General features: G+C 50.9%; 1 protein-coding gene across 2 annotated transcripts in view; it reads right to left on the bottom strand.

The window, feature by feature from the left end:
* Window positions 1–16,637, bottom strand: part of CDCP2 (CUB domain containing protein 2) — a 54,710-nt gene that overhangs the window by 27,608 nt on the left and 10,465 nt on the right. The gene's annotated exons all lie outside the window — the stretch shown is intronic.

Consider the following 16,637-nt stretch of genomic DNA (forward strand, 5'->3'; position numbering starts at 1 on the left):
CCAAGGGGTTATCTTGACCCCACCCCAAGCTGGGAGAGTTCCTCTTCGCTGGGTGCACCTCTAGCACAGAGGGGACACCTGCACCCCAGCTGGATGGTTTTTCCGAGGATATCCTTGGCCTTCTGGGCTTTCATTCCAGTGCTCTGCACAGAGCTTGGTCCAGAGCACATCCTCTCCCTTATGTCTGTCTCCACTGCCTCCCTAGCACATCCTAAGTGCTCAGCAGCCATCCGTGGATTGAACTACTCAAGGATGCACCGCTAGGAAGTGTCTTTGTCAATGTGAACCCGTGTTCATATGTGTTCAAAATCTGCTTTTAACCCTGCTGAGTCCATGTGGGCTGCCATAACAAAATGCTATAGACCAGGTGGCTTATCATCAACAGACATTTACTTCTCCCAGTTCTGGAGGCTCGGAAGTCCAAGATCAAGGTGCCAGCAGATTCTGTCTGGTAAGGGTCAATTTCCTGGCTCACAGATGGCTTCTTGCCATGTCCTCACATGGTGGAAGGGGTGAACAAGCTCCCGTGGGCCTATTTTATAAGGGTGCTAATCCCATCACCTCCCCAAAGGCCCTGCTGCCTAATACCACAGCCATGGGGTTTGGGATTTCATGAGTTTTGGGGCAGCCATTCAGACTATAGCACCTGCTGGATGGAGTGGCAGAGTGGCCTGGTAGAGCAGTTCAGCACGAGCACCCAGAACCCAAACCACGTCAGTACCAATCACAACTCTGGCAGTTACTAGCTGTGTGGCCTTGGACAAGTAAAGTTACTTGGTCTCTCTAGGCCCCTGATTCGTCGTCGGTGAAATGAGGAGAGTGGTGTCTACCTGCAAGGCATGATAAGGATTGAAGGGGCCAGCACATGGGGAAGGTGGAGACCTGTGCCAGCACATCGTATAATAAGTTCAGAATGCACTGACCTCATTGAAGACCTCAGGTCTTGTATTTTTTCTTTTGAACCCATCTCTCCTTGAAGTCACCTCTGGGTGGGGCTTCCTGCTGCCTGGCTGCCCCTCTCTCCAATCAGCAGCCTGGCTGTGACTTCTCTCCTGGTCCCCAGGGGAGGTGGTAGAGAGGGAACAAAGGCTGCCTGCCTGCCAGGGGCATTAGGGAGTGCCTGAGCCACCCACAAGATGAGTCAATATGGGTGCCTGGGTGCCTGCCAGTGCCCTGCTGTGCTGACTCCCATGGCTGAGCACCGAGGACCCACCCTCAAACTTCCAGGGGGTCTCTTGGCATATGATGACCCCTGCTCTCTATGGCTGGCTCTGCAGCACCCTGAAGCTAGTAGGCCCAGGGCCCTCCAGGAGGTTGCGAGTGTGGTCCTGGGATGGATGCTGTCCAGCGGCAGGGGGCTGATGCTGTGTGTGCCCATTTCTGGCACTGTGCACATATGTGCACCCGTCTCTGGGTGTGTGCCAGAAAATTCATGTTTCAGGGACCCCCAAGGTTCCTCAGACCACACTTTGAGAACCAGGAATTGACCTCATGCCACTTAGAGGGCCAGGAGGGAAGGAGCAAAAAATGAAGAACTGAAAGAGTCCAAGACAAACCAAAGCAAAAACCATGTGCTGAAGGGAAGTTTTATTTTAGTTTACTCTGATGCCTTTATAAATAGTAAACATTTGTGTAGACGATATTATGTTTAGGTGTTTGGTGTCTCCCTCCTGATGACTTAAAAATTAACTAAAAGGTTTTTTTCCAAAAGAGCGAATAACTGGAACTCCCCAAATGACCTTAACAGTGGAATGAAGAAATAAATGTTCATCATCTGGTCTTGCTGTTTCCTTGGGTACATGATCCCATCTTAGTATCTATGCATTGGGCCCTAAGTATAGTAGTCTTTCTGTGGGTGACTGTCCTCTGCTTGTGAATATGCCTTGTGTGGCCGGGTGTGGTGGCTCACGCCTGTAATCCCAGCACTTTGGGAGGCCGAGGCGGACAGATCACCTGAGGTCAGGAGTTCGAGACCAGCCTGGCCAACATGGCAAAACCCTGTCTCTATTAAAAATACAAAAATTAGCTGGGCATGGTGGTGAGCACCTGTAATCCCAGCTACTTGGGAGGCTGAGGCAGGAAAATCGCTTGAACCCAGGGGGTGGAGGTTGCAGTGAACCAAGATCATCGTGCCATTGCACTCCAGCCTGGGTGACAGAGTGAGACTCCATCCCCCCCCCCAAAAAAAAAAGAATATGCTTTGCGCCAGTGCACCCATCATTGCATTCACACCTGCTTCCTTGTACACATCCATCTCTGTGCACACGCCTGGATCACACAGTACTGTCTCAGTATATACACGTCTCTCTATGCATCTAGGGATATATAACTAGATCTGCATGTACCCAGACATATATGTGTCTATTTCTCCCTCTGGATACATACAAAGATTTCTGAGTGAATGTCCATGTCTAAATGCAAATGTCACAGCTGTGTGTGTGAGTATCACAAGAACTATGTGTGTGTCTCTTCATATGGACATGTCTATCTGTATAAGTGCACATCTATTCCATGGGTACACAGCTTCTGCTGGTGTATAGATCTGTACCCGAGTGTGTGGAGCTGTGAGTATAGATGGTCACACAGCTCTGGGGTACACATCTGCATACCTCTGTGCATGTCTGTGGAGGTCTCCAAGGGTGCACCTCTATAGCTGGGGCTCTCTCTAAGCATGTTTTGTCTTCATATCTGTATCTTGTCACTGGTTCCTGGGTCCAGGGGTGGTGCCCAGGGGATAGCAAGGTGCTGCCTAACACCTCCTTGTCCACAGAGGTCTGGGCTGACCTGGGGGTGTGGCAGAGGGCAGGAGCAGGAAGGCTACTCCACCCCTGGGGATTCCTGGCTGGGCCCCAGGAGCCACATCTCTCCCTTAACAAGGGCCCTGGGGACTTGGGGGGAGTTTTCGATGAGTAGGGGCCCTATGCAGAGGCCAGGAGGCAGGGCCCTCCGGAAACAGTCCTCACTCTCTGCTCCTGAGGTGCCTGTTACCTCCAGACCTCCTCTGTCAGAGCCTGGTAGACAGCCATGGAGTCAGCACAGTAGAAGTGGGTGTGTGTATGAGTGGGGTGGGGGTCCCTACATGATGGAGGAGGGGAAGGAGAAACAGGGCAGGAATACAGGAGAGAGAGGGGTGAAGGATCACACAGAAAGGTGGAAAGCTGACAGCCAGGGAGGTGGGCAGCGACCCCAACCGAGCCAAGGCTGCTGGTGGATGCAGCCCACGGGGTCATGCTGGCTCCTCACACCCTGCCCTAGGGATGCGACTGTGCCAAGACGAGGATGAGGATGCTGTGTCCCCCTCCTTCCCCTCTCTCTGAGTCTCTCAATTTCTCTCACAGTCTCTCTGCTCAGTTCCTGTTTCCAAAGGCTGGAATGTGACAATCACATGCCAGGAGTGACGTCCTGGAAGTCCAGATGGGCCAAAGACAAGATTTCCCAAGAGCCCTCAGACAAGGGCGTGACCTTAACAGCCTCCAGCTCCTGGGCCAGTGGGAAGAAAGTAAGGAGGGAGCCAGAATTGCTGCCATTTTGACCCCCATCCCTAGCTCTGGGCCCTCCCACACCCTATCTCGCTGAGCCTCCCAAACCTGCAGGAGAGAGCACTGTCCCCACATCACAGATGAGGGACCTGAGGCCCAGCGATGTGAAGGGGCTGCTTCCAAAGCTGGGGCAGGGTGAGTTCTGGGAGTCAGGCAAAGAATGGCCCCTTGTGGGATCCGCCTGCCCCTCATAGCACTGTGAGATGTGAGCGTTCCTGGCAGCACTGGCCACTGTTCCTGCCGGTGGTTTTGTGGAAGGAGCAAGGGTTTGGATTCTAGTTCCACACCTGACTTGCTGCACAACCTGGGGCAACTCACTCACTTACCCTTGTGGGCCTCAGTTTCCCATGTGTAAAGTACCTCGCTGGGCTGCCATGAGGACTGATGCAAGATCCAGAAGGCAAAAGGGCTTTGTAAACTGTAAAGCACTGTGCACCACTAGGTGTCCGTGTGTTCACAAGTGGATGAGTGCCACCACAGCAACCTGAGCAATGACCAGAGGGGCCGTGGATGGGCTGGGGGATTCACTAAGCACTTTGCAGAGGGCATTTAATCCTCATCACGGCCCTCTGAATAGAGACCACCACTGCCCATTGCACAGATGAAGACGCTGGGGTGAAGTAACTGCCCAGGACCTCACATCCTCTAAGTGGCAGAACCAGGATTCAAATCCAGGACTGTCCAGCTGCAATGCTGGTCCTCTGAGCCAGCAGGTGGGGCTGCCAGGGGAGTCTGATGGAAGAGGGTCCTGAAAGAGGATCGGCAGGGCCAGGAGGCAGCAGGGTGGGGAGATACACACAGGAAGCCTCCTGCTGGTCCATTCTCTCCTCCCACTCTTTTGACCACCAATTAGTCTTGCGTCTTTGGCCAAGTTAGGGCCTTCAGCAAGCCAAGGTATGTGGAGGAAGTTCACGGTTACAGAAGGGAGCTGCCCTGTGCCCTTCCCTGCTGGAATGGCTGTCCCAGGACCCCGACCTCCAGGGCGTTGGCTGGAACGTTTTGCTGCTGCCTTTTCCCCTGTGGGCCTTCCCATCCTCACCCCTTCTCATCCTTCCCACCACACTCCACCCCTCCCTAACTCCCCTCGGCTACTCATTCACAACCAGCTCTAGGGACTAAGAACAGCTCAGCACAGGAGCCTTCCACAGTGCCCTGCCTTGCCCTGGATACCAAGCCTAACACCTCCCTGCTCCACAATAAAGCAAATATTGAACTCCTACTGTTTGCCAGGCACACTCATATCCAGCCATATCCAAACTAGGTGACCTTGGGCAAGTTTCTTAACCTCCCCTCTAGATCTCAGTTTCCTCATCTGTAAATGGGAACAATGAGGTAAAAGTGTAAAGGGTTTGGAAGAAGAGCACATGGCCATGTGGGAAGCTCTATTTAAACATTCATTAATTTAAATTAAGATTCGTATAACACCTTTGCAAGGTAAGAATTACCAGCTCCATTTCACTATTTGGTGACTAGGGCTCAGAGAGAATGGCTTTTATTCATTTTATTTATTCAAGCAGCATCTATTGAGTACCTACTATGTGCCAGGCTCAATGCGTGATACTTTTGCACATTATCCCATTTAATCCCCATAGCTGTGTGGGCAGGCGTTAGCATCCCTCACTATTTCCAAACACTCCCCAGGGGCAGTATCACCCTGCTTGACACCCCTGGTTCATTGACTTCCCTACCAGCTTAAACACTGGGAGGGCAGAGAACTGCATTTTGTTCACTGCTGTGTTTCAGCATGTGGCACAGATTAAGTGCTCAACAGATACCTGTTGAGAGAAGGAATGAAAACATCCACAGTTTACAAATGTGGAAACTGCAGTTCTGGCCCCAGGCGCAGTGGCTCACACCTGTAATCCCAGCACTTTGGGAGGCTGAGGCGGGCAGTTCACTTGAGGTCAGGAGTTCAAGACCAGCCTGGCTAACATGGTAAAACCCCATCTCTACTAAAAATACAAAAATTAGCCGGGCATGGTGGCAGGCGCCTATAATCCCAGCTACTTGGGAGGCTGAGGCAGGGAGAATTGTTTGAACCTGGGAGACGGAGGTTGCAGTGAACCAAGATGGCACCACTGCACTCCAGCGTGGGGAACAGAGAGAGACTCCATCTCAAGAAAAAAAATAAAATAGAAAGAAACTGCAGTTCAGAGAAATTAAGTGATTTGCCCAAAATCACACAGGGGCTCAATGGCAGAGCTGAGATTTGAACCTATGTCTGACCAGCTCCAAAGCCTGTGTTCTTACCACAGTACTAATTCCACACATGGGAACCTCATTGGTGGAGAGGAAGAGGTCTGAGCTGGGGTGCAGATGAGGGCCGTGGGCTGTAGATGTCTGAAGAGGCAGGCAGCTGGGGGCAAGACCCCCATAGAGGCTCCTTCTTTAAGAGCCCTGGGTTTCTCCCGCCTTCAACCTGTCCACCTGTGTTTCCCCTCAGGCTGCTGGTCATTCCGGTCAGGGGAGCAGGGCTCCCTCAGCAGGTCCTCCATCAGGAAAGAGGGCCAGCCAAGCTGGAGCCTGGAAAGCCCAGACCCAGAAGCTGCCACACCCAGGCCCCTGGGCCTCCTGCTGTTCACAGGCTCACCAGGGAGCTCAGAATGAGAGGGAAGGGCTCAGAGAGAAGGGTGTGCCTAAGCTTTGGACTAGCAAAGCTGGAGGGGACTCTAGAGAGCAAGTCCAACCTCCTCTTCCTACCCCCTTTGCTGGCTGTGGAAACTGAGGCCCAGAGAGAACAGAAAGAAAAGACAGAAGCCCACAGGCACTGAGTGTCTACTGGGTAGCAGGCCGAGCACCAGACCTTTCACATTTGTTCTGACAGCAACTGCAGCCCCTCAGAGACGGTGGACACCTCGAGTCAGGGTCCTCAGGAACTCAGCAGAAAACCTGCATAGAAGCAGGTGTTCGGGAATGTTTGCTGAATACCTGCATGAATGACTTATTTAGTCCCCAGAACAATCAACTAGGTAGGAATTACTATCCCATTGAGGAAACTGCAGCCCAGAAAGGAAGGAATTGACCATTGCCTCAAACGCTACTGAGAAATGAGCTCTGGAAAGCAGGGACCTTATCGGGAGCACATGGGGTGGAGATGGGGAGTGGACGCCAGGCTGCAGTGGGTTGAGGAATGAAGGGAGGGGAGGAAGCAGGCACTGCAAGTTGTAAGCAGCTCTTCAAGGCAAGGTGGGAAATGTGAGGGGGCAGGGGCGAGGCATTCTTCCCTGGAGGAACCCAGAGTAAGGCAGGCTGGTGCTGGGCTTTGTGGCATTACCATGGGGGAACTTGGACAGGCTTCAGAGTTGGCTGGACAGAGCCAGTAGAGATATTCTGGAGATTCCCTGGAGGAAAAGATCCATTTATCCAGAGGGCCAGGGATCACCGAACTGGGCAGGAAGGTTTGCTCCTTGCCAAAGACCCCAGCTCCCCTGTATTAGTCCGTGCTCATGCTGCTGATAAAGACATACCAAAGACTGGGAAGAAAAAGAGGTGTTATTTATTTATTTATTTATTTATGAGACTGAGTCTTGCTCTGTTGCCCAGGCTGGAGTGCAGTGGCACGATCTTGGCTCACTGCAGCCTCTGCCTCCTGGGTTCCAGTGATTCTCCTGCCTCAGCCTCCTGGGTAGCTGGGATTACACAAAGCCAGCTAATTTTTGTATTTTTTTAGTAGAGAGGGGTTTTTGCCATGTTGGCCAGGCTGGTCTCAAACTCCTAACCTCAGGTGATCCACCCACCTTGGCCTCCCAAAGTGCTGGGATTACAGGCGTGAGCCAATGCGTCCAGCCAAAAAAAGAGGTTTAATTGGACTTACAGTTCCACATGGCTGGGGAAGCCTCAGAATCATGGCAGGAGGCAAAAGGTACTTCTTACACAGTGGCGGCAAAAGAAATGAGGAAGAAGCAAAAGCGGAAACTCCTAATAAACCCATCAGATCTCGTGAGACTTATTCACTATCACGAGAACAGCACGGTTTGAAAGAATGGCCCCCATGATTCAATTACCTCCCCCTGAGTCCCTCCCACAACACGTGAGAATTCTGGGAGATATAATTCAAGTTGAAATTTGAATGGGACACAGCCAAACCATATCATTCTGCCCCTGGCCTCCAAATCTCATATCCTCACATTTCAAAACCAATCATGCCTTCCCAATAGTCCCTCAAAGTCTTAACTCCTTTCAGCATTAACCCAAAAGTCCACAGTCCAAAGTCTCATCTAAGACAAGGCAAGTCCCTTCTGCCTATGAGCCTGTAAAATCAAAAGCAAGCTAGTTACTTCCTAGATACAACAAGGGTGCAGGCATTGGGTAAATACAGGTGTTCCAAATGGGAGAAAATGCCAAAAAAAAAAAAAAAAAAGGGCATTACAGGGCCCATGGAAGTCTGAAATCCAGCAGGGCAGACACATTTTAAAGCTCCAAAATGATCTCCTTTGACTCCAGGTCTCACATCCAGGTCACACTAATGCAAGAGGTGGGTTCCCATGGTCTGGGGCAGCTCCACCCCTGTGGCTTTGCAGGGTACAGCCTCCTTCCCGGCTGCTTTCAAGAGCTGGCGTTGTGTGTTGTGTCTGCGGCTTGTCCAGGTGCACGATGCAAGCTGTCGGTGGATCTACCGTTCTGGGTCTGGAGGACAGTAGCTCTTCTCTTCTCACACTTCCACTAGGCGGTACCCCAGTAAGGACTCGGTGGGGGCTCCAACCCCACATTTCCCTTCCACACTGCCCTAGCAGAGGTTCTCCACGAGGGTCCCGCCCCGGCAGCAAACTTTTGCTTGCGCACCCAGGCGTTTCCATACATCCTCTGAAATCTAGGCGGGGGTTCCCAAACCTCAATTCTTGACTTCTGTGCACCCACAGGCTCAACACCACATGGAAGCTGCCAAGGCTTGGGGCTTTCACTCTCTGAAACCACAGCCCAAGCTGTCTGTTGGCCCCTTTCAGCCATGGCTGGAGCAGTTGGGTAGGGCACCATGTCCCTAGATTGCACACAGCACGAGGACCCTGGGTCCGGCCCATGAAACCACTTTTTCCTCCTGGGCTTCCGGTCCTGTGATGGGAGAGGCTGCCGTGAAGTTCTCTGACATTGCCTGGAGCCATTTCCCCCAAGGTCTTGGGGATTAACATTAGGCTCCTTGCTACTTATGCAAATTTCTGTGGCTAGAATTTCTCCTAAAAAAAAGGTTTTTTGGCCGGAAGTGGTGGCTCACGCCTGTAATCCCAGCCCTTTGGGAGGCCGAGGAAGGTGGATCACGAGGTCAGGAGATCAAGACTATCCTGGCTAACATGGTGAAACCCCATCTCTACTAAAAATACAAAAAAATTGTAAGGCAGGAGAATCGCTTGAACCCAAGAGATGGAGGTTGCAGTGAGCCTAGATTGCGCCACTGCACTCCAGCCTGGGCAATAGATCAAGACTCCATTTCAAACAAAAAAAATTTTTTTTCCACTGCATCATCAGGGTGCAAATTTTCCAAACTTTTATGCTCTGTTTCCCTTTTAAAATGGGATGCTTTTAACAGTACCCAAGTCATCTCTTGAAAGCTTTTCTGCTTAGAAATTTCTTCTGCCAGATACCCTAAATCATCTCACTCAAGTTCAAAGTTCCACAAATCCCTAGGGCAGGGGCAAAATGCCTCCAGTCTCTTTGCTAAAACATAACAGGAGTCACCTTTGCTCCAGTTCCCAACAAGTTCCGCATCTCCATCTGAGACCACCTCAGCCTGGACCTTATTGTTCATATCACTATCAGCATTTGGGGCAAAGCCATTCAACAAGTCTCTAGGAAGTTCCAAACTTTCCCACATTTTCCTGTCTTCTGAGGCCTCCAAACTGTTCCAACCTCTGCCTGTTACCCAGTTCCAAAGTCACTTCCACATTTTCGGGTATCTTTTCAGCAATGTCCCACTCTACTGGTACCATTCTACTGTATTAGTCCGTTTTCACGCTGCTGATAAAGACATACCTGAGACTGGGAAGAAAAGGTTTAATTGGACTTACAGTCCCACATGGCTGGGGAGGCCTCAGAATCATGGCGGGAGGCGAAAGGTACTTCTTACATAGTGGTGGCAAGAGAAAATGAGAAAGATGCAAAAGTGGAAAACCCTGATAAAACCATCAGATCTTGTGAGAGTTATTCTCTACCATGAGAACAGCATGGGAAAGACTGGCCCCCATGATTCAATTACCTCCCACTGGGTCCCTCCCACAACACATGGGAATTCTGGGAGATGCAATTCAAGTTAAGATTTGAAAGGGGACACAGCCAAACCATATCGCCCCCTTAGAGGGAAGCAGGAGAAGGGAATTCACATTCACCGACACTCCCCTGTGGGCCAGGCACCAAGCTGACCACTTGGTTCACACAATCTCCTCTACTCCGCAAAGCAGCCCTGGGAGGGAAGAACCAGCATCTTCATCTGACAGAAGAGTGGTCACCAACTCACGGTCACACAGCTTCCACCAGCTCAGCCCTTCCTTCAGCAGACACTGCCTCCACACTGTGGCCAGCCAGACATCACACTAGATGGGGTCATGGGGTGGGGAGGGGATACACTATCGAGCCCTGCCCTCTGCCCTCATACAGGAACACCACCTTCTCCACTGGCTCCTTTACCTCTTGCTAATAATTTCTTTGCCTATAAAATAAAGAAGCTGCTGATCCCTAAAGATTGTGAGAATTAAGCAAAGTGACATAGTAGACACTGTTGATGTGCTATCCATATCCCCCTGCCCAACTGGAGGTAACTGCGGGAACTTTCTATGTGCACTGATGGCTTCCTGTGTGTCTCTGCCTGGGGGCTTCTCTGGCTGCCAGCACTTGGCCCACCCAGAGGAAGCTGAAGTGCCAGGAGTTCATGTTCTCGGCCAATAAGGAGTCTGGTTGTCGGTGCATAAATGCCCCAGCTTCTCCATCCCTCGGTGGGATCACTGAGGCATGTTCCACACAGTCTCCTGGCAGGGCCCCAGCAGGAAGAGCTCCGGGTGCTGCCAGGAGTAGCCTGCCCACCCACATGCCCTTCATTGTCTTTCCCCATGACTTCCTCACCATGCTTCCCTGAGGCACCTCCACATAAACTTCTTGCACCCACATCCTGGCTCAGCATCAGCTTTGGGGCAAGCCCAGCCTAAAACAGTGACATTTTACAGCCTGGTACCCAGTTGACACTCAGCAAATGCTGTCTACCTTGATACTCATTTTCATTTTTATAGAATGTGTTCCAGGGCCTACATCCCATTTTCCCTCCCATTGTTCCAAATCATATGTTTCAACTCAGGGTTCTGTGTTCAACACATTAGGCTTCAAGCCTAATGTGCCAAATGCTCTGCTTGTTGCAAATACACCCCTCCTCCTCCACCACCACCACCTCCCTCTCCTTCCAGGTTCCCTCGGGGTCAGTCAGGCTGGAGGTGAAGTTCTCCTGCATCTGGGCAGAGGAGCTGATATGGCTCGCCTGCCTTCTAAGCTGGCTGGTGAGGCCACCAGCCGGCCCAGTGTGCCCACCTGGCCATGATTTTGAGTGCTGGGACCAGGTCAAGGGTGTCACCTTGCCCCACTACAAGCTAGTCTGCTCTGTTAGCATGGGGAGCCAGGGGCAGGACGAAGTGGTGGTCTCCAGCCAGAGCCTGTGGGACCTGCATGCAGACAGCTTTCCCACCTCCTACTATGTGAACCCACGCTCTTCTGCGTGGCACTGGTGCATGACATCTGTTTGGAGTGAGCCCTGAGGGATGAGGCCCACGTGGGGCCCCACATTAGACCCTGGCACCCAAACCTCAGCCTCCAGCCCATCAGTCAGTGACCCCCTGTGAAAGCAGCACCTACCTGGGCAACCGCAGCAGCTTCCACGACTCATGGTCCATTAAAAAAAAGAAACAGAGTAAGATGCACCTACGTTTCTCCTCCTTGGGCCACCTGGGCCACATACACTGCTGAGCTCCTTTGCCTCTGGCTGGTATTATGTCAACCACTGCAGCTCCCAGCTGGATGTACAGATCAGAAGCTCTGAGGGGCAGCTATCTGTGTCTTTGATTAATAAAAAATGGGAGATAAATTAATAATGACTTAAAACATGCAATTTGGGATCAAAATCTCCCAAAGCATGGGAAAAATAATAAAAAGGAGAGTTCTTGATAGTGAAAGTCTGCAAATAAATGCTGTCCTCAGAGGTCAACCATAAGTCAGGCACCGCTGGGGAGGGAGAAAGAAGGGGGAATGGGGTCTCACACCCACTCCGTGCCACGTGTGTGTTTGGGGTTTACACGTTTCCCTCATCCTGACACAACCCCAGGAGACAGTGCTACCACTCCCATTTTATAGATGAGCAAACTGAGGTTCACAGAGCCCAAGTTACTTGCCATAAGTCACAGGATCAGTAAGAGACTCAAACCTAGGTCTGCTTCATTGACAAAGGAAAACAAAACAACAAAAAAAGAAAGAAAAGAGGCCAACAGTGTGGTGCTTGGAAAGTCATTGTGGTTTGAGTTTATGAGGAAGAGGCACAAGTAGAAGGAGCGCCCATCAGCTATGAATACCAGGAATGATTCATATGATTTACTGCTGTGTCTCCTGCACCTAGAATGGGGCCTGGAACACAGCTGGTGCTCAGAAATGATCTTCAGTGAATGGCTAAAATGTCTGGGGGGATAAAGGGGGATAGTCTATTCTGAGGTAGGAGAGAGAAAGTGAATGTTTCTAAGCCCCTAGTTTCTAGAGAGCATTGAACAAGCACATTTGATGGTTTTTTTTAAATGTTTAATTATGGAACTGTTTGAAAAACAGAAAAAGGCAGAAAATAATATAGCAGACATTGGGGAACTCATTGCCCAGATTTACCAGGTGTTCATATTTTGTCATGTTTATGTCAAGTATTTTTATAGTAAAATACAAATACAGATATGGCTAAAAGCCCCATCACCCCATCCCATTCCCTTCCACCTATGACCACAGGCCACCACTATCCTTGAAGCTGGTGTGTCTCTGTCTCTTCCTGAGCATTTAGCATTATTTTGGGTTTTTACAGTTTCCAAGTACAGGTATCTCACTGTAGCTATCCTTTCACAATGTGCATTTCACTCAGTTATGTTTTTAGGACTTCATCTATATTGGTACATGTGGATGGAGTTCACTTTAATTGCTGTATCTACAGGCAGTTTTTATTCCTTGCTGTTTCAGATAATGCAGCAATAAATTTTTTTTTTTTTTTTTTTTTTTTTGAGACTGAGTCTCGCTGTCACCCAGGCTGGAGTGCAGTGGTACCATCTGGGCTCACCGCAACCTCCACCTCCTGGGTTTAAGCGATTCTCCTGCCTCAGCCTCCTGAGTAGCTGGGATTACAGGTGCACACCACCATGCCTAGCTAATTTTTGTATTTGTAGTAGAGACGGGGTTTCACCATGTTGGCCAGGATGGTCTCGAACTCCTGACCTCAGGTGATCTGCCCACCTCAGTCTCCCAAAGTGTTGGGATTACAGGCACGAGCCACCGTGCCTGGTCATCAATAACAGTCTTTTTTTTTTTTTTTTTGAGACAGAGTCCCGCTCTGTCGCCCAGGCTGGAGTGCCGAGGCGCAATCTCGGCTCCCTGCAGGCTCCGCCTCCCGACTTCATGCCAGTCTCCTGCCTCAGCCTCCCGAGTAGCTGGGACTACAGGCGCCTGCCACGCCTGGCTAATTTTTTGTATTTTTAGTAGAGACGGGGTTTCACCGTGTTAGCCAGGATGGTCTCAATCTCCTGACCTCATGATCCGCCTGCCTCGGCCTCCCAAAGTGCTGGGATTACAGGTGTAAGCCACCGCGCCCGGCCCAGTAACAATCTTTATACACATCTCTGGTTGCACTCATGTGTCACACACAACCTTTACCACAATCACGACATGCTGGAACTCGTGTACCCCTACATGACCTTGGAAAATCGCTTGAAGTCTCAGAAGCTTAGTTTCCTCATCAGTAAATTGGGGTAATAAAATAGCATGTATATTGGTGAAGATTCTGTGCTTCAAAATAGAGGAAACACATTTTGCCACCTGGAAAGCACTTCCTGAACATTAGTTGTTTATCGCTCAGGTATTCGACATCCAGGAAGTGCTGAGCATCCTCCCCTGTTAGGGGTACAATGGGCCGGCCCTCATGCTCACGTGCAGGTGAGACTGATGGGTACAGCGACAGAAAAGCACACAAGCCTCTCTGCTCACTGACCAAGGTGGAGTGGAAGAGACAGGTGAGGCTCCCCAGATGAAGTGACACTGAGCTGAGACCTCAGAAGGTGAGGAGGCAAAAAAGGTGAGTGGGAGATCGGAAGGTGGGAGGCTGGCCGGGCAGAGGAAGCAGCGAGTGTAAGGGATGAGCTGACGCAAGAGAACATGTTTGGAGCCTGAGAGGTGGGTGTGAGTGGGCGGCGGCATAGAAAAAGTCTGGAGAGGTGGCAGAGCAGAGAGGCCGTACCCCAAGGCCACAGGCAGACAGGGAAGGATTTCAAGCAGGGGAGTGACGGCTCGGATTTCTTTGTGGGGAAAACTGGTCTGGTCTCGGCGTGGAGGTGGCATGGAGACTGGGAGCTGGGAGACCCATGAGTGGAATGCAGAAGTGACGCCGGTAAACATGGTGAGAGCTGAACTAAAGCCATCGCCGCTTCTGCTACCAAGAATCTGTCCTCAGGCCCTCTAGTAGCTGTTGCCTTCCTGAAGCTCGGGATGCATATGCACAAAGAGAGCTCTGTCTGGACACCTGGTTGACCTCTTGATGCCTGCGTATCATGTCTAGCTCCTAAGTCTCCCTTCTCCCACTGCAGCATCACACGGTGTCCACGCCTCCCACAACACGCCGTGGGCATCATCAGAGGAACAGCAGCTGACGGGAACGACCCCCTCCACAGCTCCAAGAGGTCTGAACTCACACACCACACCCCACTCTTCTTCTTGGGCTTGCTCAGCACCTTGTGGGGCACAGCACCCGGCCCTGCACTCTCATGTTTCCAGGCGACAGGAGCCCTTTGGGCTTCTCGGCACCCAGGGCATGGCTGGGTCCTCACCAATGTCCCATGATAAGAGATCCCACCAGCAGCGAGGCTGCACAGAACCTACCCGGAGTGAGGGGAAGAGGAGGCCGACACATTCTAGGTTGGTGACCACTGGGCGGCCTTGTCTAATATCTAAACATCACACATCTAAAACAAGACAAGGACAGAGATATGAGAACTGCCCCGGACTCTCTGCTCCTTAAGTGGAGACCCCCTTAACACTCTTTTTGATTTTATTATTATTATTTTGAGAAAGGGTCTTGCTCTGTCACACAGACTGGAGTGCAGTGGCTCAATCACAGCTCATTGCAGCCTCGACCTCCTTGGCTCAAGCAATACTCCCACCTCAGCCTCCAAAGTAGCTGGGACTACAGGCGCATACCACCACACCAGGCTAATCTTTTTTTTTTTTTTTTTTTTTTTTTTTTTTTAGAGACAGGGTTTATTTTATTTTTGGCAGGGTGGCCCCGTCACTTTGTGGCACGGCCAAACAACCAAAGCAGCCTCAACCTCCCGGACTTAGGCGATCCTCCCACCTCAGCCTCCAGAGTAGCTGGGAGTAGAGGCGCCCACCACCACCCACCACTTTTTTTTTTTTTTTTTTTTTTTTTTTTTTTGTAGAGACAGGGTTTATGTCATGTTGGCCAGGCTGGCCTCGAACTTCTGGGCTCAGGCAATCCGCCTGCCGCAGCTTCCCAAAGTGCTGCGATTACAGGCGTGAGCCACCGTGTCCGGTAACACTCTTAATATGAGCGACTTCAAAGCTTTTGAAGCCTCTATCCCCGCCGACAGTGGTGTGCTCCTGGCCTCTCCCTAGACTAGGCTAAAGCCCCTGCCATCCACTCTCCCCGCACCCTGCACTTCCCTTTTCATGACACCCATCACTTTTAGAATTACAGGTTGAATTGCTGCCTTCCTTGCTAGGCTGTAAGTTCCCCGATGGACATAACCGCATCTGCCTGGTGTGCTGTTGTTTCCCTGGTGTCTGAACAGAGTCAGGTTCCTGACAGACCCCCTGCTATTTGGAGCTGAGTCAATAGGATGTGCAGACTGAGGGAGAGGAAAGGGTGGAGGAAAACTCACAGACCTCAGAGGCCTGGGGAGAGGAAAGTGTCTTGCTCAAGTCACAGGCTAGGCAGGAAGAGATCACGGTTCCTGCTCAGAATCTTTGACTCTCAGTCAGGGCCTTTCCCACTCATTATACTGTGCTAGAAAGAGGCTACGAAACCCACAGAAAAGTGTTCTATAGTTAAATAAGCTTGAAAAACCCTGGATTAAATAAAATGAAACGAGTTTCTTTGCCACTGGTCTTTTCAGAGCCTTTAACATGCTCCTGTGCCCGTGCTTCTGGGAGAAGGTCACACACAGTACTCCATGCTCTCTGACCCTGGAACTCTGCCTGTGAGGCGGTCTGAAACCTCCAGCACCACCCCCCAGCTATGTGTCACAATTATTTATTAAATGTGACGCAGCAGAGAGATTTGTTGCCATTTTTTTGAGCAGGACAGGAAAATCCTTTTGTACAAATAAAAATAATTCGAAACCCCAATATATGAATGGGATAAAAATGGAACTGTTCTGGTTGAAGCGGGGACTGGGGATCCATCTGGAGCTGCCCTTTCACTGCTGCTATGCAAAGAACCCTTGTTTCCTGTGGAGCGCAGTTTGAAAACCACTGGTGCAGAACTGGCACATGAGGTTGAAGCTAGGAGGCTTCTAGTGCTCGCTGTGCCATGGACTGTTTTACCCTGGGCAGGTCATTTAGTCTCATTGGGCTTCAGTTTCCTGTGTATACGGTAAGCCTGTCACACTGTTTCTTAGAGTCCTGAACTTTCAGCTTTGATATGGTGAGGAGTACACTTCTATGACTATAAAAGTCTAACTCTAAGATTCCATGGCTTAATATTCCAATTCTGGGACTGCCTGTAGCTAGGCCCAAGCTGGTGCAGCATGCTGGAGCCCAGGCTGTGGAAGGCAGAATTCATTAACTGCAGTGCGCTGCCCAGGGGCACTGGGTTCCTGGGAGGGGGTGCCGGGTTCCTGGGGTAGGTGGACCGGGATCGGCAGCTGCTCAGTGGGACAA

Source organism: Hylobates moloch, unplaced genomic scaffold (genome assembly GCF_009828535.3).
Source record: "Hylobates moloch isolate HMO894 unplaced genomic scaffold, HMol_V3 SCAFFOLD_18, whole genome shotgun sequence".
In the NCBI taxonomy this organism is placed as follows: Eukaryota; Metazoa; Chordata; class Mammalia; order Primates; family Hylobatidae; genus Hylobates; species Hylobates moloch.